The sequence below is a fragment of the Megascapheus bottae genome, chromosome 12 (assembly GCF_031878675.1).
Source record: "Megascapheus bottae isolate mThoBot1 chromosome 12, mThoBot2.hap1, whole genome shotgun sequence".
NCBI classification, from domain to species: Eukaryota; Metazoa; Chordata; class Mammalia; order Rodentia; family Geomyidae; genus Megascapheus; species Megascapheus bottae.
The window spans coordinates 20,231,144-20,257,139 of NC_143520.1; the positions used below are offsets into that span (position 1 = coordinate 20,231,144).

Sequence of the window (25,996 nt, forward strand, 5' to 3'; positions counted from 1 at the left end):
TACAAACATGTCAGAGTCTACTGTCTACAATAAAATAGGCAATAATAATGTATCATTTTTGGAAGCACAGGCACCCAAGTGTAGCAATTATAGTCCAATGTGGGTAATGGTTTATTCATAAAAAACAAAAACAAAATATATAATTATCTATCACATGCACACAGTTTTATAACTGTAGTCATCTGAAGTATCATGACAGACAGTTGATGAGATCCATCAAATCACGTATGGGTCACAAGCACAAATACATCCACTGAAAAAGCCAAGATCTAAAGATTGTTTTATCTTTCGGGATTGCAGAAGTACGAAGAGAACACCTCTTCATTTATGATGGAACTTTCAGTGATAACATAATCAAGTCAGCAGTATAATGATGCATTTTTGCCGAGTCAAATTTGTTACTTTAAAAAAAAGAGTGAGGTAGATGTTTTTAAATGTGTGCACACGTAGCTGGGCGCAGTGGCTCAAGCCAGTAATCATAGCTACTCAGGAGGCTGAGATCTGAGGATGGTTGTTCAAAGCCAGTCCCAGCACAGAAGACCATGAAACTTACCTCCAATTAACCACTAGAAAATGGGAAGTGGCACTGGGACTCAAGGGCTAGGGCAGTAGCTTGAGCTGAAGAGCTCAAGGATAGCACCCAGGCCCAGAGTTCAAGCCCCAGATGATAAAAAAGTTCAAATTTATATTTTAGAAATGAAAATTATAGGAAAAATTGTAATATGTGATATATATTGCAGATATATTACAAATGTAATACTAACAATACACATTAACCAGAGGACTAAAAGAAAAACTATAACATGATTCAGACATACGAAAAACCATGAACAAAGGCAGGTTCTGAGCAACTGAATAAGAGGAAGTCCATAAAAGCTGGCCACCTTCCATCATCATTACCTGTACTGTAATTTCTGTGTCATGATAGATGGCTACTGTTTTCTTTTAGAAAATCATATTCACAATCATTTTCTATCTAGCAGCCTTACTTTACCTAGTCCATTTAGACTCCCACGATAATCTCTTTCAGAAATACTTTCAGAGACACACCAGAAATAATAATTGACATGGTTTCTACATATTCTTTCTTAATATGACACACACAAACATGTTATAAATCCTTCCTTGGAATTTGACTTTCTTCCTCTCTGATGTGGGCATTTCCACTCCCAGTGAGAATTTCAGTATTCAGGACATCAGTTTTCAAGATTTCAATGTTCAGAATTTTAATCTTGGTGACTGTGACTTTTGTTTTAGGAATGCTAAACTTGAACTATTTTAGAGTTTAGCATTTTATGTTTGGAAATTTCAACATTTCATATTAAGGCATTTAATATGCTATAATACAATTGTGATTAACACTACTCCAAGATAGTTCATATATTAAATTATAAGGCAAATATCAACACACTTAAAATAACTAAAATCATGTTAAAAATTTCCCCAAAACTATGGAATAAAAGCAATGACAAATGGGCTTAAATTAAACACAGACCTAAATAATAATCAGGTCAAAGAAGAAATCAACGAAGAAATTCGGTAGAAAAATCATATACAAATTACATTGCAATTCATGAAAACAAGGATGCTCTACACCTAAATGTATGCAATACACATAAGGCAGTTCTGAGAGGGAAGCTGATACTCAGAAATATTTATAAGAGGAAATTTTCATCAATGACATAACTTTCTACCCTATGGTGCTGGGAAGTGGTGAAGCAAACGAAATTAAAAGCTTTCAGAAACAGAATGACCATCACAATGGACACTAATGAAATAAAAAAAGAAGAAAAAACAGAAATAAGTAAAACTGAAAATTAGTTGTATGACAAGTTGAACAGAATTGGTTCATGTTTATCTACTATTAAAATCAGGGACAAGGGTTGGCACAATGGCTCATAGCTGTAATCCCAGCTCCTTGGGAGGCAGAGGTAGAGGAGACTGCAGTTTGAGAGCAGCCCTAATAAAACCAATAAGCTGCATCCAATAATATTCATCTATCATCCCAGCTACATATGAGGCTATGTGAAGGAGCACTGTTGTTTGAGACTGGCCCTGGGCAAAAACACAAGACTCTTCCTTCAAAATAACTGAAAGCACAAATAGGGGCATTGGGGGGACAGAGACATAATCCAAGAGAAAAAATGCCCTGCCTATCAAGAAACAGTGTTCTACTCATCAAAAAATTACACACTATGATCAAACAGGATTCACCACAGGGATGCAAAGCTGGCTCAACATAAGCAACTAAATTAATATAATTCAACACATCAATAGGAGCAAGGACAAGAATAACATGATTTTCTCAATAGATGCAGAAAAGGCATAGGACAAGATCCAACATCCCTTTATGTTAAAAGCTCTGGAAAAACTAGAAATCCATTGGACATTTTTCAGCATAATAAAGGCTGTGTATGACAAACGCACAGCTAGCATTATACTTAATGGCCAACGCTAAAGCCATTCCCTCTAAAATCAGGAATGAGACAAGGATGCCCACTCTCTCCACTCCTCTTTAACATAGTATTAGAATTCCTAGCCAGAGCAATAAGGCAAGAAGCAAGCATAAAGGGGATCCAAGTAGGGAAAGAGGAAGTGAAACTTTCCCTCTTTTTTTTTTTTTTCCAGATCCCGTCTCAGGTTTATGGGTAGAAATGACACCGGCCACTGACCCCCTGAAGACGGTGGCCAGGGAGCCACAGCAGTCCTTTCCTCACCAGCAGATGGAGGGCTTCATTGTGAGGCCTTCGCAGGGCCCTTGGCACCCTTAGGTGCTGAGGCCTGGGCACACTTAGGTGCTGCGGCCTGGGCCTGGCCCTGGGCCTGGGCTGGAGTGGCAGCTGGAGCCTGGGCCTTGGCTTGTGCCTTGGCCTGCTGCACCTTGGCCTGCACCTTGGCTTTGGCCTTGGCCCTGCCTTAGTCTTAGCCAGGGCCTGGGCCCTGGCCTTGGGCCGGGTGAGCCTGTTGCCCTTGGCGATGTAGGCCCAGATGCGCTTGCCCAGCTTGGGGTGAGCGATGTAGGCGAGTCACTGGAGCTTGCGCGTGGCCTGCTCGGGGGGGCTTGCATTTGTTGCTCACTACTTTGGGCTTCACCAGGGTCTTGACAGCCTCGGCCCTCGCGCTCAGAGCCTTGGCGTTGTTGGCCTGCATCTTCTTAAAGCCCTTCTTGTTGTGCTTCTTAGCAAAACGCATGTTCCTCAGGAACTTGGGGTCCACCCCCTTCAGAGACTCATATCTTTGTGATCTGGGTTTCTTGATGCCATTTCTGTGCCATTTCCAGGACTGGTTGTGTGTAGTGTGGTTCTTGGACTTGGCCATGTCGGAAGCGCCAACCCTCAGGAGCTGCTGCGCCTGGAACCAGAAGGGGAAGAGGAAACTTTCCCTCTTTGCAGATGACATGATTCTGTATTTAAAGAACCCTATAGACCCCACTCCCAAGTTGCTTGTGCTGATCTGAAACTTTGGCAAGGTAGCAGGGTATAAAATTAACACTCAAAAATCAACTGCCTTCCTCTATACCATCAGTGAAAGGAACGAGGCAACAATCAGGAAAGCAACTCCTTTTGCAATAGCCTCAAAGAAAATAAAGTACCTAGGAATTATCTTAACTAAGAATGTAAAGGACCTTTTTGATGAAAACTTTAAAACTCTGAAACACAAAATTAAAGCAGAACTGAGGAAATGGAAAAACCTCCCATGCTCCTGGATTGGAAGAACTGACAACGTGAAACTGGCAGTCTTGCCAAGGGCTATCTACTAATTCAAAGCAACACCCGTCAATATTCCATTGTCATTCTTTAAAGAAATAGAAGAGGCAATCCAAAATTTCATATGGAATAATAAAAGACCCAGTATAGAAAAAACAATTCTCAGCAGAGAGCACAGTGAAGGAGGAATTTTAATACCAAACTTTAGACTCTATTCCAGAGCTATAGTGACCATAACAGCTTGGTACTGGCACAAGAACAGGCCTGAAGACCAATGGAATACAACTGAAGACCCAGATATTAACTCACAGACCTATGGCCACCTAATCTTTGACAAGGGAGTCAAAAAAATAGAATGGAAGAAAGAGAGCCTCTTCAACAAGTGGTGCTGGCAGAACTGGTTAAGCACCTGCAGAAAACTAAAGTTGGATCCTTCTTTGTCACCCTGTACTAGAATTAACTCCAAATGGATCAAAGCTGACACACTGAAAACTTTACAAGAAGAAATAGGAGATAGACTAGGCCTCCTTGACACAGGTCGAAACTTTCATAATAAGGACCAAGAATCACAATAAATCAGAGAAAGGCTGGATAAGTGGGACTGCATTAAACTGCAGAGCTTCTGTATGGCAAAGGACATAGCTAGTAAATTAATTAGGAAGCCTACAGAATGGGAGAAGATCTTCACTAACCATACAATGGGCAATGGCCTCATATCTAAAATATATCAACAGCTCAAAAAATTGAATCACTCCAAAACTAATCTCCAATGTAACAACCATCCCATTAAAAGATGGGCCAAAGACTTAAAGAGAGTCTTCTCTGAAGAAGAAACAAAAATGGCCTATAGACACATAAAGAAATGCTTGACATCTCTGGTCGTAAAAGAAATGCAAATCACAACAACTCTAAGATTCCACCTCACTCCAGTTAGAATGGCCAGGATCAAGAAATCTAATAACAGCAGATGCTGGAGGGGATGTGGCCAGGAGGGATCACTACTACACTGTTGGTGGGAGTGCAAACTCATTCAACCACTATGCAAAGCAGTATGGCAGTGCTTCAAAAGGCTAAACATAGAACTCCCCTATGACCCCCAATTCCACTACTTGGTATTTACCCAATCATCCAGAAACAAGGACATACTAAATCCACTAGCACAACCATGTTCATTGCAGCACTATTCACCATAGCAAAGATATGGAACCAACACATATGTCCCTCAGTAGATGAATGGATCAACAAGATATGGTATTTATGCACAATGGAATTCTATGCTGCTGTCAGAAAGAATGACATCGCCCCATTTTTTAGGAAATGGAAGGACTTAGAAAAAAATCATATTAAGTGAAGTAAGCCAGACTCAAAGGAACATAGGCTCAACGCTTTCCCTCATTTGTCATAATCAATAGAAATCTTGGGCTCTCCTAGCAGAGATTTGCAATAGAGCAAAACTGAGATACATAAGGCCATACAGTATGATGCTAAATGAAAGGACCTCTAGGATATAGAAACAAAAGCCGTATAATGAGTTGTCCTTAACATACTATGTTATCTCTCATCTCTTTTGCTGTCCTTTGGTTATCTCATATTGTTACAGTATCTCACTTTGTTATCTGATATATTGGATATATTTGTATTTGGTTATTTGAAATTGGATAGGCAAGAGGGGGAAACAAGATGACTGGTGCGGGTAAGGGGGAGGGAAAGACATGAGAAAGGGTATCGCTGTATGTGAATTAATGCACCTTCTATCTGGCGAATATAATGTAACCCTTCTATTAATTACAATAAAAATATATGAAAAAAATCTAAACATAAGATCCAGTGATACCACTATGAACATTTGTCCAAAGGCAAAAACCTTCCACACACCATCCAACACAGCCAAATACAGAAACAGCAAGATGATTACAAAGGATGAGTGGACCATCAGGGAAGTGTGTGTGTGTGTGTGTGTGTGTGTGTGTGTGTGTGTGTGTGTGTCTGTCTGTCTGTCTGTCTGTCTGTCTGTCTATAAACTTCGTATATATTAAACTGTCATGACCCTTCAGTTATGTGAACTCATGTACATATGCATACAAATGTAAGTACATGGTTCCTGGCCATGACATGGAATATATCTTATAGTTTGTGCCACGAACAGTTTCTAGGGCATGTCAAATGGAAAACAGAAGCTACAAGTGTCCATTTGATCCAACATTCAAGGCCAAGCTCATTCTGTCCATTCTGTCCTCTTCTGCATTTCTTCTTCTATTTTCTTTGTTAAAACTTCAGTCATCTAGATGGGGCTGGGAATTTGGCCTAGTGGTAGAGCACTTGCCTAGCATGCACAAAGACCCAGGTTCAGTTCCTAGGTACCACATATATAGAAAATAAAATGCTGGCCCATTTGTAAGGAAATGGAAAGTTTTAGAAAAAATCATATTAAGTGAAGTAAGCCAGACTCAAAGGAGCATAGGCCCAACAGTCTCCCCATTTGTCATAATCAGTAGAAACCTTGGGCTCTCCTAGCAGAGATTTACAATAGAACAAAATCTAGAGACATTAGGCCAAATAGTACGACACTAAATGTAAGGACCTCCAGGAGAAGGAAACAAAAGCCATATAATGAGTGACTGATGTCCTTAATGTACTATGTTATCTCTCATCTCTTTTGCCATCCCTTGGTTATATCATATTGTTACAATTTTTCACCTTGTTATCTGATATATTTTATGTGTGCTTAATTGGTTATTTGAAATTGGATAGGGAAGGGGGGAAATCAAGATAAATGGGGGGAGGGTAGGAGGGAAATGGGGACCATGTCATGAGAAAGAGTATCAATGTTTGTGAAGTTATGCACTTTCTATCTGGTGAATATAATGTAACCCTTCTATTAATGACAATATAATAAACTTATTTAAATAGAAAAAAAGACTAAAAAAAAAAAGCTGGAAGTGGTGCTGAGGCTCAAGTGGTAGAGTTCTAGCCTTGAGAAAATCCAAGGACAGTGGTCAGACCCTGAGCTCAAGCCCAGGACTGGCAAAAAACAAAACAAAGCAAACAAACAAAAAAAACCTTGAGTCATCTAGAGACCTATCAACTAGAATGAAAAGAAAGAGGTTAGGAAATCTGAGCTGTAACCCAAGTTTTCCTTCTCTTGCCTCCAAATGCAAGCTTGTCAAACAACAAACACAAATCCAGACTTCTGACTTCTTACATTCTTCTCTTTAGAAAATGAGATATACCTATCTCACTCTGATACCTGATATATCGGATATATTTGTATTTGGTTATTTGAAATTGGATAGGGAAGGGACGAAAACAAGATGAAGGGTGGGGGTGAGGGGGAGGGAAATGGGGATCAAGACATGTGAAAGGGCATCAATGTATGGGAATTAATGCGCCATCTATCTGGCAAATATCATGTAACCCTTCTATTAATTACAATAAAAATATATGAAAAAAATGAGATACACTTCACAATTCACAAAATTCATTCACCACTTTAATGTGTGCAATACAATGTTGTTCCAGTATGTTTTCATTACTCTGGACAGAAACTCTGTGCCTATTAGCAGCCCTTTCCCATTCTCCACTTCCCCCAGCCCCTGACAACAGGTAACCGAATTTCTGACTCTCTGAATTTGCCCAATCAGCATGCCATGTAAGTGAAGGCATAGGCAATGAGAACTTCTCTGTCTTTTCTTTAAAGCTATAATATTTAGCTGAATTGTATTCCATCATTTGAAGATAGCATATTTTGTTTAACATTTATGTATTCATCAGTTGCTGATGAAAGCCAATCCTGTTAGGCCAGAAGCTGCTGCAGCCCTGGAATATTTGAGAATTCCAGTCCTTGACAATAGCTTTCCAACATTATTATTTGCATTATCCCTCTTCCAGTCATAGCTTCTTCCTCCTTTAATTCATTTATTTCAAGTTCAGGAGCACACAGGACAGGGAATGAAGGCCTCCACCAGACCTACTTCCTTGAAGCTTACAGAAAAAAATAGTGAGACAGGAAATGGATGGGAAGAGGGAACTTGCAACAGGAGTCCATGTAATTGACCAAGGAACCTGAGCCTAAGCCAATATGTTCCTCTGCTCTAGGCAGGTAGCGGTGACACTACAAGCATTGCCATTTTATGTTCCAGCCTCCAACAGCTGATCACATTTCATTCACCCATTTTCTATCCTCATCCCAGCAGACTGGAACCTTGGACATACCCATCTGCTCTAAATCTTCCTGACCTGAGATATCTAAGCCCCACCTGTCTGGTCCTGCAGCTTCCTGCTTACCAATGCCTCTCTGTTCCTAGCTTCTGACCCCAGCATGCCCTGGCCTTGATTTGCTGTTTCTGACAACTGTTAGTGATCTCACCCCACTGGTCTGCCTACATGTGACAGTTGTGTTCAAAAAGGTCACTAGTCAATGGGGTGTTTGGAACTCAAAGAATTTCCCCTTAGGGAGAAAAATAATTCTAAATACTGGTATGGTTCCCAGGCCAATCTACAAAGCCTGTTTAGCCCACCATGGTCTGGCATAGCTGTCAGAAGCCACCATGTGGCCTAAAACTAGTGAGTTTGGCCTGGAGGGAAAAAGAGGGGAAAGGGAAGACTAGAGGCCCCTGGCAGTTTCACAGTTCCCATGGAAACCTGGAAGGGAAAATTCCAGTGGCTGAGGAGGCCAGGAAGAGGCTGAGCAGTATCCCTGCCAGAGGTCACTAGAGCAGAGGTGGGGGAGGGAAACTCAAGATGATAGCTGAGCACTCCTGTCCAGTGAAGAGCCAGAGGAGGGACTGCTACATAAGTACATCCCTTGCTACAAATGACATTAATTCTGGTCTCCACTAAGCTGTCAGGAGGCTGCCCTCCTGTGATTCTTCTCAGGACCTTCAACCACCATATCCTGTTATGAATTGCCCCTAGATTGCAGCTTATTTACAGACAAAGATTGATGGGGTTTTTGTTTGTTTGTTTATTTTTTGCTGATGTGCTTGTTGGCTGAGGGGGTCATTCCCTTTTATTTTGACTATATCACAGGTTTGTGGTAGTACAGGGGTGTGAGCTTGGGGCCTTGCTAAGCAGATACTTCACTTGAGCCATTCCTTGAGCCATTCATTTCTCAACTTAGTTATGTTGCAAAGAAAATCTTCTGGGTTTTTTTGTTGTTGTTGTTATTTTTTTGCTTTTGTTTTCCTAAATCAGGCCTTCTTCCTGTGCCTTCTGTCTAGTGGGAATCAAGGGTACATACAATTGTGCCCAATGGGTTTTGTTTTTGTGGTTCAAGTGGTAAAGTGCCACTTTTTAAAAAAAAATTTTGGGGTAATGTATAGAGAAGTTACAGTTACATTCACCAGATAGTAGGTGCATTACTTCGCATACATTGATGTCCCTTCTCATGTTTTTGCCCCCATTTCCTTCCCCCACCCCCTCCCAATCATCTTGTTTTCCCCCCTTCCCTTTCCTATTTCAAATAAACAAATACAATCAGATACAGTAACAATATGAGATTAACAAATGTATGCCTAGTGTGTTTTTGAAATGAGACGTGACCAGCATTTTGACCAGGTTGACCAAAAACACCCATCATTCTAATCTCTGTCTTGCAATGTGATTTGGCCTGGTTGAAATTCTTACTTTGAGTAAGCACAACCTGACCTTGTGGAGGCGAATCCCCAGCTTTCAATGAGTAAAGAATACAAGATCCAGATGTCATGCCCTGCCTAACCAATAGATCTACTGTCTCAGTTCCTCTAGATCACCCTTGGGCCTTTTGTTTTTATCAATTTGCAGGCAACTCCCTAGGCTTACAGGGTATTACTTTGTTCTTCAGGCCACAAGATTTAGTCAGACATCTCTAATACACAGAGTATCCGAATTCTGTCGGCCTGATTCAGCTCAGGATTCTGAATCTATACAAAGCCCCGTGTCATTATGAGTCTAATGGACTGGAAAATGCAGCTATGGCAGTTTCTACAGAGCTCACCTTCACCTCCTGAAGCAGCTTATCCAAAGGGTGTCTTGCCAGAAACATTTTGTCTTCCACCTCAAAGCTTTGGGTAAATGTTCTTTCATGTTTTAATGGATAGTGAGAGGGATTCACATGAACTGGTAATGATAACAGATAACAATCTTATCCTCATAACCCAAATGACAAATTTTAAGGTTAAAAACTTTGGCTAAGCTAAATCTTGATAAAATTTTCTTTATCTGATGAAGTGAAAGGAAATGTGCAAAAAAAACTATAGATACATCATCCTGTCTTGTCATAATTTGATCATCTCAAAAATAAAAACACATGTAGAAGGCCAGGCCTGAGTAACACATGCCTGTAATTCCAGCTAGATGAAAGGAAAAGGTAAGAAAATCTCATGTGAATTCAAAAGGCAAAAGCACAAGATTCTATTTGGAAAAACGATGCAAGATGGCTGGGGCATAGCTCCAAAGATATAGCATCCACCATCCCAAACATAAGGCTCTCTGTTCAAGCTTCAGCACTGCAGATAATAAATAAATAAAGCCATAAACATACTTTATGAGCTACAACCATTCCAAGCAACCTACCTCATCAAGGGAAACAAACAAATTGAGATCTTCATAAGTAGTTGTTAGATTAATATTGTCCCATAAAGCTGGGCATGGTAATGTATGCCTGTAATCTCATCACTGAAGCAGTAGGATCTCATGCTTGATGTCAACTTGGCCGATATAAGCAGACCCTATGTCTGAAATAAATATACATAAATAAATAAGTAAACAAAATTATTCTAAAAAGGTTTTGTGCATCAGCTTATAAGGGGAACCCACTTCAAAGAGAGTAGGAGGGGACAATTACAGAGCACAGAATGGCCTTCCAGCCCTTCTGTGCCATGGAAATAGCAGAAATATTGGCAAAAAAGAATAGAATTTCAGACACTGGTAATCTTAGATTCACACAGCTCTTAATGACAGCTAGTGTTAATCTATAAACCAACACCCAAAGCCAACTCTCCAGACTGTTTCATAATTAATAAATAATACAATGTTCTGAAAGTCTGAGAACTGGTATTTTTTCATTGGAGGTGGCCCAGAGAGCTAGCTAACCTTGCTGTTTTTCTTTGTTTCAACACTCTCCTCTCCAACTTCCTGTCGTTCTTTAAAAAAAAAGAGCAGTGGTAGGGGGACCTATTTGTAATAGCTGCTCTAGTTTCTGCCCTTAGAAATCTGCTCTATTTATTAACTACTCCTCTGGTGAAGAAATTCCACTGAAATTCCTTCAGGGCCTGGCTGCCTTTCAGCTTCTCTCTGCACATTCCTGCGTCTATGTATGTCACCATCTTAAATAGCCGAGCCTCCGTGCCTTAATAAGGTCTCTCTATAATCTTTTTTTTTTAAGAACACAGACCTAGTTTTGCTAAGTTTCTGAATACCTTAGATTGTAAAGCCCCCATCCTACTAATTAATTTCTGTTCTACCTTGTCTATGTCCTCACTGGTCGGCTAATAGCATAAGGACCAGAACTGACCTCATTACAATACCTTCTTGCATGGTAATGGAAATGATTCCTCCAGGCTGGTATTTAAATTCCATCCTCCTCCCATTATCCCACTTCCCATGGGCTCCATGTTAAAAGATTTAGGTGTACATTCATCACAGATTCTAATTTTCTGGGTCCCCAATTTTTTAGTACTAAATTCTTTTAGAGATATATGCTTCTTCTTCTTCTTTTTTTGCCAAATTCATGGTATGTTGGTGTACTTCATTTTCTGCCTTGAAAGGAGAAACAGAGAGAGAGAGAGAGAGAGAGAGAGAGAGAGAGAGAGAGAGAGAGAGAGCGCTCATGAGACATGGTTCTGAATTTTCAAATGAGAGGAAGGAAAGGGGAGAGATAGAGAGAAATAGAGGGAGGAAAGAAGGGAGGGAGGGGAAGGGAGGGAGGGGAAGGAAGGAAGGAAGGAAGGAAGGAAGGAAGGAAGGAAGGAAAAGAGAGAGAGAAAGAGAACAGAAGGGAAGGGAAGGGAAGGAAGGGAAGAGAAAATTGTAAACATCCTATTGTGTCTCTCAGGACCAGAGCTGGCTGGGGAAGCTTTTAGAAGCTCTTAGGAAGAGCATCCCGCCCTTAGGGCATAAGCAGTCAGCAAACATTTTATCTTGATTTTACCCAGATGGAAGCTTTTGAGGTGTGGTCCTATGAGGAAAAGTCCCAGAACTCTCACCACAAATTCAAATTTGTAAAGTGCTTCATAAATGCATTCTCCCCTTCCTAACTTCACCCCACTTCCATGCATAAACTACCTCCAGATCCTTGTTTGTTCTGGAACACAAAATTCTCTCTTTGCTGATTTCTGAGTAGGGTAAAAAGTTCTTTGTTAGCATATGATAACCCTTTCAGTCTTTGAATGAAGTGGCTTTGGCACTTCCCATTAGGCCTTGGTGAACTCTCCAGGCAATGGCTCCATATATCCTACCCTGCTGTCCATGAGAAGGTGCAGATGGTGGAGTCCAGTCTTCTGAAGGCAGGCTTCCAAAATCCAAACCCTGCTCTTTCTTCTATTATCCCTCCATGTTGAGTTGCTATGAAGCCCCACTGTTCCTCCATGTTCTGACCTGTGAAATGGGAATAAGGTGGTATGCCTAGATCATAGGGAGTGTAAGATGACAAGTTATTTTGCAGAAAGAGCTTTCCAAATGAAAAACAAGGAATATTATTCACCTCAGCAGCCAATCTATTTCTAGGTTATGTTGGAGGAGGAGGAGAAGAAGAAGGAAAAGGAGGAGAAGGGGAAGGAGGAGGAGGTAGAAAAGAAGGAGGCAGGAAAGAAAGAAAAAGGGAAAGAAGGCAGTAGGCAAAGAAAAATTTCTATATTCTCAGAGCTAACTACTGTAATAAGTATTAAAATAGTTTACCTTGAATGCTTTTCACCAAATAAACAGAAATACCTACTCTTTTGTGCAGATATTCACTGAAATCAGCATAAGGCATACATGAGAATATTTGGGGAATTTCCATCTAGTTAAAATATATTTTTAAAAAGTTTGAATCTAATACTGGCAGTACCCTTAAATGACTTCCTTAATCTCATAGCAGGAAAAATTCTCAGGTGACCCCCCAAGCCTGAAACTGAATGGCTGCACACTCTTTTTCTCTCCTCCCATTAAATGTGAGTAGGAACTTGGAACAGGATCTCCTTCTTATAACCATGTTAAGTCAAGTGGCAAAAGATAAAGGGATTTTCACAAATGAAATAATGATCCTGTTCAGTTGCCATTTGGTTCATCGAAAAGAAGCTATCTTGGTGGGGCTGATCTCATCAGGTGAGGCCCCCAAAAGGACTCATTGTAGCTCCAGATGCTACTCCCATATGGTCTCTAAGAAGCAAGCCATCAAGAAATAGACAGTTTCTGGAAGGCAGGAGCACCTCAATCAAAATCCAGCAAGAAAAAGACCTTCAGTCCTTCGAAAGACTTCAGAGGACTGAATTGTGGCCAAAAGAAAGCTATGAAACATGTAGGAGAACTCTGAACCTCACATGAGCTCACAGTCCCAACCCAAACCCCAATTTCAATCTCCAAAAGCTCAAAGTAGAGCTGAGGCTCAAATGGTAGAATGCTAGCCTTGAGTAACAAGGCTCAGGGACAGCACCATGGCCCTGAGTTGAACCCTCAAGATCGACACATAATTTAAAAAAAATACTAATTTAACCAGTCTTGCGTCTTGCCATTTACTTCACTTTTGAAAGGTAGCTGCTCTTTCATTTTTATGGTATTTGTCATGTTTTACGTAACTATTCTCCAATTTTTAGATATTAAAGCTATTCTCTATTTTGAAACACGACTTCCAAACTTGGGGAAAACTACAAGCATCACAACCAATAGAAAATGTTATTCATTCTTAAGAGTTTCTTATCCTGGCATTTGACTATAGTCACCATGTTAAAATTCTACCTGCTGTAGAAAATCCTATCATATCCTGAGAGCTTCCTCTGTCCTCAGGTAGTCATTTTGTTCAAACAGGCTCTGGCTTGATCCAGATTATTTGTTCTCATTACAGTTTCCTCCTCTGGGAAATCTCTTCTCTCCTGGCCTCTCTCCCTCTGCTTCTTTTGTAAACAGGAAAGTCTGATATGAGATTTGTCCTAAGTAATGTTTGCTTTCTCCCTTAATTCAAAAACATCTTCCATTCCCGCACAGGCCCTGTGGGCACTGTTGCTAATAATTCTTTTTTTGAGCACATGCAAAGTATTTCTCTATATACTTCCAGGCGATCTGAACCCTGGCCCTTCATGTCATTCATTGCCCTGTTTCCCTTATGTTGTTTTGCACTGACTTCGTCATCTTTCCAGCATGTCTGCACTGTGGTATGTCAGCGTGTGGCACAGAAAATCAGTTAGAGTTGGTGGATGGTGATATAAAAGTAGTCCTGGACTTCTGCTGACAGAGAGAAGTTCTGCATGTGTCTTTGGGAGGCAGTATAGTGCTGTGCAGTATCATGGGCTTTAGACCTGGACAGACCAAAGAGACAGGCACCAGCTCTGTGACGGAAGGCAAGCTGCTTTACTATTCTTTGTTTCCATCTCCTCGTTTGTAAAAATCTGATGAGAACCATGTTAGCATCCTTGAATTTATTGAGTGGATTAAATATGATGAATATGTGTGTCTTTACCATACTCATCTACACATGTTAGTAATACAAAATTAAGACCATGACTATATAGAAGCTGGATCTTTGTTGAGAATGTTGGTAAAGAAACCATGGGTAGCTCATGCCTGTAATCTACCTACTCAAGAAACTGTGATTTGAAAATCATAGTTTGAAGCCAGCCTGGGGAAATACAGTTCCCATGAAACTCTTATCTCCAATTAAACATTCAAAAACCAGAGTGGCACTGTATCTCAAGTGATAGAGCAGTAGCCTTGAGCATAAAGAGGTTCAGGGACAGAACCCAGGTCCTTAGTTCAAGCCCTACAACTGACAAAAAACCCAGGGAGAAATAAGTAAGGCAGACTTAAAATGTAAAATCAAGGGTAGAGGAGATAGACCTAGAAGGAACATACATCCACTCCAAGACAATAGCATGAGCAAAGGCCTTGTTTTGGTAAAAGGTAGCTTTACCCTTTGAAGAATACTAGAATGAATAGCAGTATGGCTGATACTGCATGTGCTGGCTGAGGTGAACAGCTTCCAGGCCACACAATTCATGTGTGCTTTGGTGCTAGATCCTATGTATCAAAGAAAATTAAGAGTGCATTTGCATTTCAAAGGATAGTCTTTCAAAGAGCAAAGTGCAAAGTGAATAGGAAATGTGTATATGAACATGAGATCCCAACTCACAGGCTACTGCACTCAAACAGACAAGGGATGAAGTGGTACATTCTCCAAGCCAGTGAACTGATGACAGAAAGAAGCAAATGAAATCCAGAGACACTGGCAGGATGGGACTTAGAAACACAGGTTTACCCAGTTAGCTAAAGGGAACTTGTAGGAGGAAATGTTTTGGGATGGAGGATCCTGCCCGATGGAGTTTGGGATGGCCATGTGGTAAAGGATACTTGGTGTTTTAGTCTTGACCTCTGAACAGGGATAGCTGTCCAACCAAGGGCATGAATGAGATGGGCATATAGGACCCATCAGAGAAGTTCATGTCTGGAGGTGAGGTCTGAGCAGCATGGGTTTTTCCTCCAGTTTACAGGTGACGCTGGCAGGCACACGGAATTGGGAATGGCCCAGAAGCTGTTCTGTCGTGAGAAGCAAGAGGATGGACTCACTGAGGGAAAGCTAGGAGCCTCTCTATAACTAACTGGACTCTACTCTGATGTCTTTCACTTCTTTTCTGCTTCTTTTTGACTTGACTTCAAAAAAACCTCTGCTTCCCATACATGCCTTACACACCTCAGGAAGGCTTCCGTCGGCCTTCTACGCGAGGATGCTACATGACAGACTCATCTGAGCTCTCAACACTCACCTTCCATCTCTCCTCCTGTCAGAAGGCTCCCCTCTCATGATGAAGCAATAGCCTATGGACTTCAGCCTGATGACTCTCATGTAATATTCCCTGGAGCCGAGGATATTTAGCATAAAGGCAGCCATCCCATTCCTCCCCAATCTGGGTTCCTCCATTAGGACTTTATGCTTAGTAATGTCTTTTGCTCTGAAAGAATATCTGACAACTACTTGCCAGTCACTACAGTGTGCTTTCTTAAAATTTGCATCTTATTGGCCCAAATAAGTCATATGGCTACTTCTAACTACCAGAATTCAATAAAGCAAAATTCTACCATTTACCCAAAGGAGAAACACCGAGTTGTTTAGTAAGTACACTTTTGAGGATTATGAAGTGAGAAATAAGTGGACATATAGTATGCAGTCTGCTACCATCTCAAGCTTCTACATGCTGTTTGTGACTTGTTTTTGTGCTGATGGTCCTGAGGTTCTAATTGTCATTATTTAAATACATTCCATGGCTCACTATTTTTTCCGTTTGTTCATATGGCTTGTTTTCCCTTGAGTATCTTTCCCATTTTATCACCACCATTCTTAGGTCTTTGCTTAGATTTATTTATTTATCTATTTGTTTGCTAGTCCTGGGGCTTGAACTCAGGGTCTAGGCATGCACTGTCCTTGGACATTATTTATTCAAAACTAGCACACTGTCACTTGAGCCACAGCAGCACTTCTGGCTTTTTCTGTGTATGTGGTTCCAGGGAATCGAACCCAGGGCTTCATGCATGCTAGGGGAGCACACTATCACTAGGCCATGCTCCTGGCCCTGCTTAGATGCTTTTAAGGGCTCACCTTGTGCAGGTTACACTTCAGCTCTTCTACACTTGCCCTTTAGCATTAGGTACCACTGTAGATAACCATGCATAGTCTCTATCTAGTGGAGCAACTCTGCTCTACAAAATTAATCACATCCTGGATCTTTCTGCTTTGCACTTTGACTCTTATTGTAGCCACCTCACATCTAATTTGGCTACTTAAATTCAAACCACTGTGCCTTTACACCCATAGAGGACAAAAGGTCAAAAACGGGCACCCAATTGTCTCTCTTTAAAGACCTTCATTAGTCAAAGGATACTTCAGCTAACATCCAATTAACCAGAGCTTGGTCATATAGCTAGACCATGCTGAAAGGAAAGCGGGAGAAATGTGGCCTTTTTCTGGGCAGCAATGCGCTATGTTCTAATTCAAGGCTCAATTACTAGTGAAAAAGCTAGATATGGAGGGGAATTGAGGTAGAAATGGCAGCTATACTGAAAATATGAGCATATCTATCCATTGTTTTATCCTTCCTTCCAGTCTTTATTCACAAATTGAGTTTCCACTGCCTAACAACAAATAAGGCAGGCATGCTTCCTGCATGTATAAAGTGTGCAAACATGAAATAACCACCCAGAGGAATATAGGATTACAAATTCTGATTAGTGTAATAAGGAAAGATTTTGCTAAAAGACCGGCTGATGGGTCTGGAACCTAATTGAAATGAAAGGGATGAGGAATCCCTTTTGAAGGCTGTGAGAAATATACCTGAGGGGGTAGTTAGTGGCACAAGGAACACTTGGGCATGCATTTTGTCCATTCCAAGAAGACAGGAAAATACATTCAGAGTCCAAGACAAGAGAACTTGATTTTCTGCAAGCAAGAAGGAAGAGCAGGTGTTTGGCACCTGGTGATGGAGAAGAGAGTTTGCAACACAGCTGGAAATGTAAGCAGAAGTCAACCCCCCAGGATTTGCTGGTCATGGTAAATATTGGTGATTTTTTCCCAAATATATTAGGTAAATAGTGAAGGACTTTAGGAAGACTTCCAGATCCTATGAAAATAAGGAGGTTAGGATATAGTGGTTTCTCAGTTTCATATCTCACATTTCCCAACACATTTTCTTGCTATTTTAACCATTCTTTATGCAATGATTGTTCTTTGTACGTTTCTCCTTCTCCAATTCAGAGTCACACAGTAGTATTTGCATGCTTCTGAAATGGCCTTATTAAATCTCATTATTGGTTTATTTTTATTCCTTCTTTATTCCCTGTTTATCAGCTGCCTATTCTCTAGAAGAGGCAGAAACATAGGGTGATTTATTCAAGGAAAAGGAATGTTTATTTAATATCCTGTAATTTAGGACCTATCCCCAGTCAGCTTTCTGAGGCAGCTATTATCAGCCCCTCTTCATGATTTCACAGGGATGGAATAAATTATAAACTTCTCAATTCATCATCGACTTGCATTGTGTCTTTAACTTTGCTGAGGTTCCCATACCATGATCTGGAGATTAGTCCTTTACTCCTGCAATGACATACCCAACCCTGACCTAGCTGTGGTTTTAATGGGTTTCTTATTTTTTGCCAGTCCTGGGTTTAAGCTCAGGGTCTGAGCACTGTCCTTGGACTTCGTCAAGGCTAGAGCTCTACCACTTGAGCCTCAGCACCACTTCCAGCTTTTTTTGCTATGTATGTGGTACCAAGGAATCGAACCTGGGTCTTCGTGCATGCTAAGCAAGCACTTTAACCACTAGGCCAAACTCCTGGCCCCTTTAATAGGTTTCTGATCACCAAGCTGTTCCTAAAGCCTGACACAGTGGCCCAGTGCTAGTCAAGGATGGGGCTTCTGTTACAAGGTTTGAGTTATCATCATTATTATTAATTATTATTAGATATTGGTATCTTATATCTTTATGCTTATAACGATATTATCATGGCAAGTTTAGGAAGGTGAGAAAAATTTTACTCAGAAGAGACTAATGAGGATGAGAGGAAGTTCAAATAGTCAAGGATCAAAAGGTCAAGGAGAATGTGTAGAGAAGCGTGGCTTACATACATTCTTCAGTGAGCTAGCTTGACATGTACTGACCACCCACTATGTCAGCACTGTGCCTACCATGAAACTGTGATGGGGAGGGAGCAGAGGGGCTTCAGAGCATGGAGATGTGAGACTAGAATGGCTAGAAGCACCCTAGAGGGGTGGAAGAAGTCTGTGTATTCGAGGCAGAGGGAAGCCATTGAAAGAATGAAAGTAGAAGACTGAGGTGAGGAAATCTGCACATCAAAACAAACTTCCCAGAAGTAGACAAGACTTATTTGAGGCATTGAAGCAGCCTATATGTGATTTGGTGTTGGGGAGATATCCTTGAGAAATGGTCATCAGACTTGAGTTCTTGAGGAAAGCCCAGCCAAGGAGGTAAAATGGATAAAACTCGAGAGAAACAAAGGTGGATGAGGGCATGACTGACAGTTAGGGTTCAATACATAATTTCTGGGTGGTATTTGATGCTAATAAGTGACACAGAACTTAGGCAATATAGGAGGAAGAGCAAGTCTGGTAGGAAACATGGCGAGTTCACCTTCAGATATGTGGAGTCAGCTGATTTGAATGGAAACACAGGCTGACTTTAATTCCAATAAATTTCTATTTTGTTGCTTGTTTACTGGACATAAAAACTAATCACAAAGGAGATTAAGAGATGGGGAGAGACAATTAAGAGACACTAGGATATATGAGCAGGTAACTACAGTAACGGAAAGCCATTTACTTCATTATTGTTGGCAAAACAGACACAATTTCAGTGATATTATTCTATCAAAATTATAAAGATCACTAGGTTCTCTGTCTCCCTGTCTGTCTTCCTCTAATTCTTTCTCTGTATATATACACATCTATTCAGACACATATATCTACCTGTGTACCTACCTATATACATACATACACATATACATATTATATACTTGAAATGTAACTAAAATTTAATGCTAACATTCAGTTAACAGTCCACTTCCATGGGGCTACAAGAATGCCCACAATTAAATGTAATAGTTTAAAAACTATGTAATTAAGACGTTTTAGTAATTATAACCTTATCTAAATGATTAAATACTATCACAGCAAGTGGGACAGGTTGATATATTTCCTAGTGTCATGTACCATGAAATAAATTTCAGCAATATCTATCAGGTGTTCTTCTAAAAAATTTTTAACTTCAATGCAATTAGTACTTTATACCTAACTTTTAGATATTATTTTTAATAGAAAATTTAGAGACAAGGTCACCAGGAAGTACCAAGATTCAAAAACATTTTTTAAAAATATCTAGGGACTTTCTAGAATAAACCTGGTCCAATCTTCTCAAAAAGTTGATGTCATAGGAAGAAGAATAATGGACTAAGAGTGACTGATAAGATAAACAAACATATATGGTAGACAATTCAGGTTAAGATCTTACTAATAAAAGCATTTGGGGGAATGAGCCAGGAAATGGCACTATGCATTAGTTTGTTAGAGGACATTAAGAAGGTTTGTTAATTTCTTACAGGATAATGACACAACTATTTTGTTAAGAAAAAGTATTCTGAGTAAAGGCTGTACTGTTCAGAAGCGAGGAAACAAAGCACTCTCTTTGTCTCTCTCTCATACTTATACACACATACACACAATTATTGGGAAGACAGGATTTAATACAGAGAATTGAAGAGTTCTAGAAGAGTTGAAAAGGAGGAAAATGACAATGCAGAAATTAGTGGAGAACCACTACCAGTCCTTGAGTTGGGGATGGTGGGAAAAGATAGTGTTGCCACAACTTAGAAGCTGGGCCTGCCCAGTAGGAGTTGGTTGGCTGGGGAGCAGGGGACTGACAGTAGTAAATAAAGAAACTTCCATAATACATGGAGGCTGCAGAAACACTTGGTTTTCTCTTGTCATCCAACCTTTTGCTATTATTTCCATTGCTCAAACCCTAAATGGGCTGGGCTTCATCCCAGTCTTCAGAAGGCTGAGGTAGGAGGATTAAAGTTCAAAGCCAGCCTAGTCTACATAGAAATACCCTGTTTCAGAAATATATTTTATTTAAAAAGAAGAAAAAGAAAAAGTAACAGAACCTATGAGCAAGGGTGTCTGGGAATTGCAGTTTTCAGGCACCAGTTCCCTGAGATACATGAACACTGCAGAGGAAGATCAGGGAGTAATCGAGCCTTGGGGGGAACTCTCGTGATGATTGAAACATGTTTCCAAATGATTCAGACAGGAAAATAGACACAAATAAATGCTAATAAACCAAATTAAGTAAAATTTTGAATCTTGGTGATGTTCATTAAAATATCCATTCAGCTTTTCTATATGTTTGAAACTTTTCACAGTAGGCCTGTGAAAATCCATTCTAGAACTCTGTGAAAGAAATGATAGGACACTAATATTTAAAACATGGCCATGAAAATGGTAAAATGAAATACTCAAATTGAATTTTTAAAATTTTATCATTACTCCTTGGAAAAAAATTTGAACGAAAGCAGCACTGATCATTTTACACTCTTATTACATATTTGATAGTTGATTTTTTTTCCAGTTGACACTATCCCTGGGCTATACCTTTTAATACTCCCTTGACAGCAAGACCCTCACCATCCTCGAAAAAGATTAGAAGTGAATAAAAGTCATGATAATTTGGTGGTAATCTGTGTGTATGTGTGTGTGCACACACAAACATGCTGGTACTGAGGTTATACTCTGGGCCTGGGTCCTGTCCCTTAGCTTTTTCATTCAGAGCTGGGGCTCTATCACTTGAAACACAACACTATTTCGGGGTTTATGTTGGTTAATTGGAGGTAAGAATTTCACAGACTTTTGCCTGGGCTACTTTCAAGCCATACACCTATATCTCTGCGTCTTGAGTAGCTAGGTATACAGATGTGAGCCACGGGAACCTGGCAATAATCTTTAATCTGCTCTATTTTTTAAGAGAAACAAATATGTTATGAAACATCTGTCATTAGCAACATACAATGTGTTGTGACACTAGAGTTGAGAAACTTGCAATGAAAAATAGTTCTATAATTATAAAGTCATACACATGCTCAAGCACTTCTATTCAGGGTTGTTGATTAATACATAGTTGTAACTTGCAGGGTGGCTCCTTGTGACATGCAAAGGGGTTCTGTCTTAATTTGGCATTGTCTAGTTTTACATTTTTTATCAATAGCTCAGGTGAGGTTTAGAAAACAAGCTGATTATAACTTCTGATGGCATATAATTTAAGGTGAGAGAGAATGCCAGGTCAGTTTAATATCTAGTAGAATTATGTGACCCGATTTCACCTGGGACCAGAAAAAATATATAATAATTTCAACGCATATGTTCACCTTCTGAAACACTCCATAACTCACTTTAGTAAATTGCTGTATATCTCATTATTTGCCTCTATTTCTGGTAAACAGGAATAATAATCCTTAGATTAAGAGATTCAACCCATGTAAAATATTTGAATGATCCTTGTCGCAGAGGAAGAGGAAAAAAAATGTCACCTGCTACTTGACATGTATAGGAATGCTCACTATATCATCTAATGAAAAGTACAAAGCATATATTCAATAGATTTCAATTGTGGGAGAGACTTACCAAAGGACTTTATTAAGTCTAAGAGCTCTTTTCTTGCTGTTTCTATTATAAAATACACTGAACATAAAATTTATCGTGGTAACCAATTTTAAGTGAACACATGAATAGCATTAAGCAGTTGTGCTGTTACGTTGTTTCCACTACACATCTCTAGAACTCTTCCAATTATAGCAACTCTATATCCATTGCAGAGTGCTCATTCTCCTCACTGCCTGCCCTGACAGCCACTATTCTCCTGTCTGTCTCTACAATCCAGACTATTCTAATACCTCAATGCCAGTTGAATCATGAAATAGTTCCCCTTTTAAGATGGCCTATCATTCTGTTGTATGACTATACCACATTTATGTATTCATTCATACACCAATGGACACTGGGTTGTTTCTAATAGCTTAAGCTATTGCAGATGACACTGCTGTAAACATGAGTATACAAATGACTCTTTAAAGTCTTGTACAATTGTTCCCATTACTCTACATTTTCTAAAACACTTCTTATTCCTTGACTCATATAGATAGATGATAGATAGATAGATAGATAGATAGATAGATAGATAGATAGATAGATAAAATAGAAATAGCTAGATAAAGACAGACGTAGCCATCCTAATAGATATGAGGATCTCATTTTAGGTTTAAGTTATATTTCCCTGATGACTAGTGATTTGAAAGACATGGAGAGGTTATGACATGATCATTTGTACATCTTCAGAGAGTTGAATGGCAAGGCCTTAGCCCATTTCTGAATTGAACTGTTATGTTTTGGTTGTTGTTGCTCATGCTTTATTTAATAGAACACCATTACTTTGAATGAAGCTGTAAGTAAAGCAAGTGGCTGAGAACTGGTTTCCCTATCTCAAGCTATCATAAACAAATGAGTCTGCAAAGTGCAGAAAGGCAGGAACTATTGACAGAATTAAAGACATTGGGTTATTCAAAAACGTAATGAGCTATTGAATAGAATTTTGAAATTGTTTTTTATGACAGTCTCATCTATTGATCTCTCTATAACCTTTGAGACAAAATCACCAGGACAGACTCTGCTTTCAAGTAAGGATGATCTTCCTTGTGAAAAGTTAGGTAGAGATGTTTCAGGATGTCCTAAGCTCCCAATCCCCGAAATTATAAGGTAATATACATTGGAGTGACCATATGGAAAGGGGATAATGGGATGTCAACTTCAGATTTCTGATTAGATTACATGCTTTTTAACACTCTACCCCCAGATGTCTTCAGATTTTATTCAATGAAATTCTAGATTTGTTTCTAATTACATCATTATCTGCTTCCCAAACTCCACCTCTTAAGCTCATGTTGGTTTTTTTCAGGCACTGAGCCAAAGAGATTGTACTTCCCCCCATCTCTCTCCACTACCAAATAGGTTAAATACTCAGTGTGTTCATTTTTTAGGAAATGAAGTTGAAATGATTTAAACAGGAAATGTGCACTTAGCTCTTAATGTTAGCTACCTCAAGACAAAATCAATTTCATTTCAAATGGAATGCTATTGGAAAGCTGTTTAGAAATGTGTTGATAGGAAAGAAATATTGAAGGTGAATGCACCAGAGACAGGAAATGAGAAACTTAAAGCTATCTTTTAACGTTAAAAGGCACTCTGTCTTTCCTGTCCTGAAAACCTTGAAGAAATCTTTTTAAATGCCTGCTCATTTGAGGTATTAATACACTGGGCTAAGTGCCAATAGCACCTGGATAAAGAACCTAAGTTTTCTCAACTGCATCCTCTGTGAAAATTCAGAACATGTACCTCCATGAATGTGCTGGGGGTTGGGATGGGGGGAGAAATAGAAAACTGTTACCAGTTCTGGCACCTTTATGTGAACAAGCTGATTGTTCATATCCCATATGGCCTTCGTTTTCAATTGGTAAGCATCCCTTCTAGGCCCTAGAAGCTTCACTCCCACATTCTATGGAACAGAGCCTCATTTCCTTCTAAATGACTGGCTCTGCTACTTGGCAAAGAGAATCCTTTTACAGCTCTCAGTGCAGTTAAATAGTCTGACCAAACTGAGGTTTTTAACTTGGTGGCATCCATCTGCAGCTAGGTTTGCAAGTCATATTAAATAGCCGGAGTATGTTCAGAATCACTGATGTTCAAAGATGAAGATGGAAGCATGAAACTTAAGCAGAAATCATCATCTCTACTACAAGTTAGGATTTTTGTTTGTTTGTTTAACCGTGGGGAGTCAAACAAATATTCTAAATAGGTTATGGGGGAGTGGGAATTTTATAATATTGAAATTTGATCAGGCAGTTTTGTCCCCCAAAATTTCTAACAGAGTGAAGAGTTTAGCAATGAAGATTTTTTTAAGAAAAGGATACAAGAGAACTTAGACCCTGAATATAAGGGTACACAGGCATATCTGTAAGAGAAGCAGGAACGAAACACAGAACTGATAAAGGGAAAGCTGCAAGTTTCATCAACCTTAGTGTAAATAACATCTCTGGCCAATGCTCATTGAGCAGGTCCTATGGCCCATATAGATTGAATCACACCAAATAACCTCACAGCAACCCTACTGAAGAGGCACTATTAACCTCATGGTACACAGACACTGAGTTATAGGAAAGTTTAAAATGCATCTAGAGCACAGCTAAACAATGGTTAGTACCAGGCTTTGATTTCAGGGCACAGTATTTATGATTAAATCCAAAGAATCCACTCTACTATAGTGGGGTTTTAGAGTTGGGAATAAATTCAAGTCCCACAACTGACAAACAAACAAATAAACAAAAGAAGGGATTAGAAAGATTATGAACAGGGAAAAGAAAAAGAGATAGAAGACCTCAATATAAGCATAAACCACATCAAATGTGGATGAAAATGGAAGCATGTTGCATACTGACTGTGGTTATCACTTGCCTGTGGTCTATATTTCTCTTCTGAGGAAGGCTTCCTAGTTTTCCATCCTCTTCTGCCTTACTCAGGGCAAATCTTGAAACTTTCTCACTCCTGGCCTGAGAAAGTTCTATTTCTTTGTGATCAAGAAAGTCTGATAACCAGCTATGAGATATTTAAGGACATTATCAGAAAAGAGATAAAGTCTTCCTAAGACTGACAAATGGTATGTTCTGGGCCTGGAATTGATATCGGTCACCTTTATGCACAATTGGATTGGTCGATGTCTTGTGCACTCACCACTAGGAACATTACAGAAGACATGTGTGGAAGCACACAGATTCAGGAGAGTTCCGTATGTGCACTGGATTCTGCTGAGCCTGTCAACTTTTTATGTAGGCCAAGAAAAAAATATTTTTGTGTTTATTTGATTTGGCTTCCTGCCACTCAACATTAGAATCCAGACTAGTACATCAATATTAGACATAGAATATCCAATGGTAGTCTCCTCATTTAGTCGCATGGCTTATGTTCATTCAGGGAAATGTATAGAAGAATAGCTTCATGTAGAACTTCAATATACCAATCTCATTATTTCTTTAAATTTGAATTTGTGAGTTCTACCTCCCTTGTGTTTTTAGATCCTAGTTCTCATGTATGAGAATTACTACCATTCAGTATATTAAATAATTACTCATACAGCTGTTTTATTAAGTTAGTACAAATAAGTAGAAGAAATCAAAGACTTTGTTAAGGATGTTGTGTTGTTCCTTAGGCAAAACATTACATTACTTAGGAAATTTCTTTTTACAAAACCTAATATATCACTAGAAATCTGAAATTAATGAATGCAGATTGAACAGTGGATCTCCAATTTTAATGTGCACAAAAAAATCACCTCAAAGACTTAGAGTTGAAAAATTCTAGATTTTAACTCTAGAAATACCAGTCTCAACATTTGGATACAAAACCCAGAAGTTTGCTTTCACTAAGGTCTTGAGACAATTTCAGTGAGAAAATTTCATTCCAGCTTTGAGGAATTTCATGATTTCATCAAACACAAGCAAAGATACCAGCTTTCGTTTCT

The 25,996-nt window shown here is 39.5% G+C and overlaps 1 pseudogene; it reads right to left on the reverse strand.

Moving 5' to 3' along the window:
* Window positions 1-2,618: 2,618 nt before the first annotated feature.
* On the reverse strand, window positions 2,619-3,353 carry LOC150056306 (large ribosomal subunit protein eL29-like; annotated as a pseudogene).
* Between the last annotated feature and the right edge of the window lie 22,643 nt (window positions 3,354-25,996).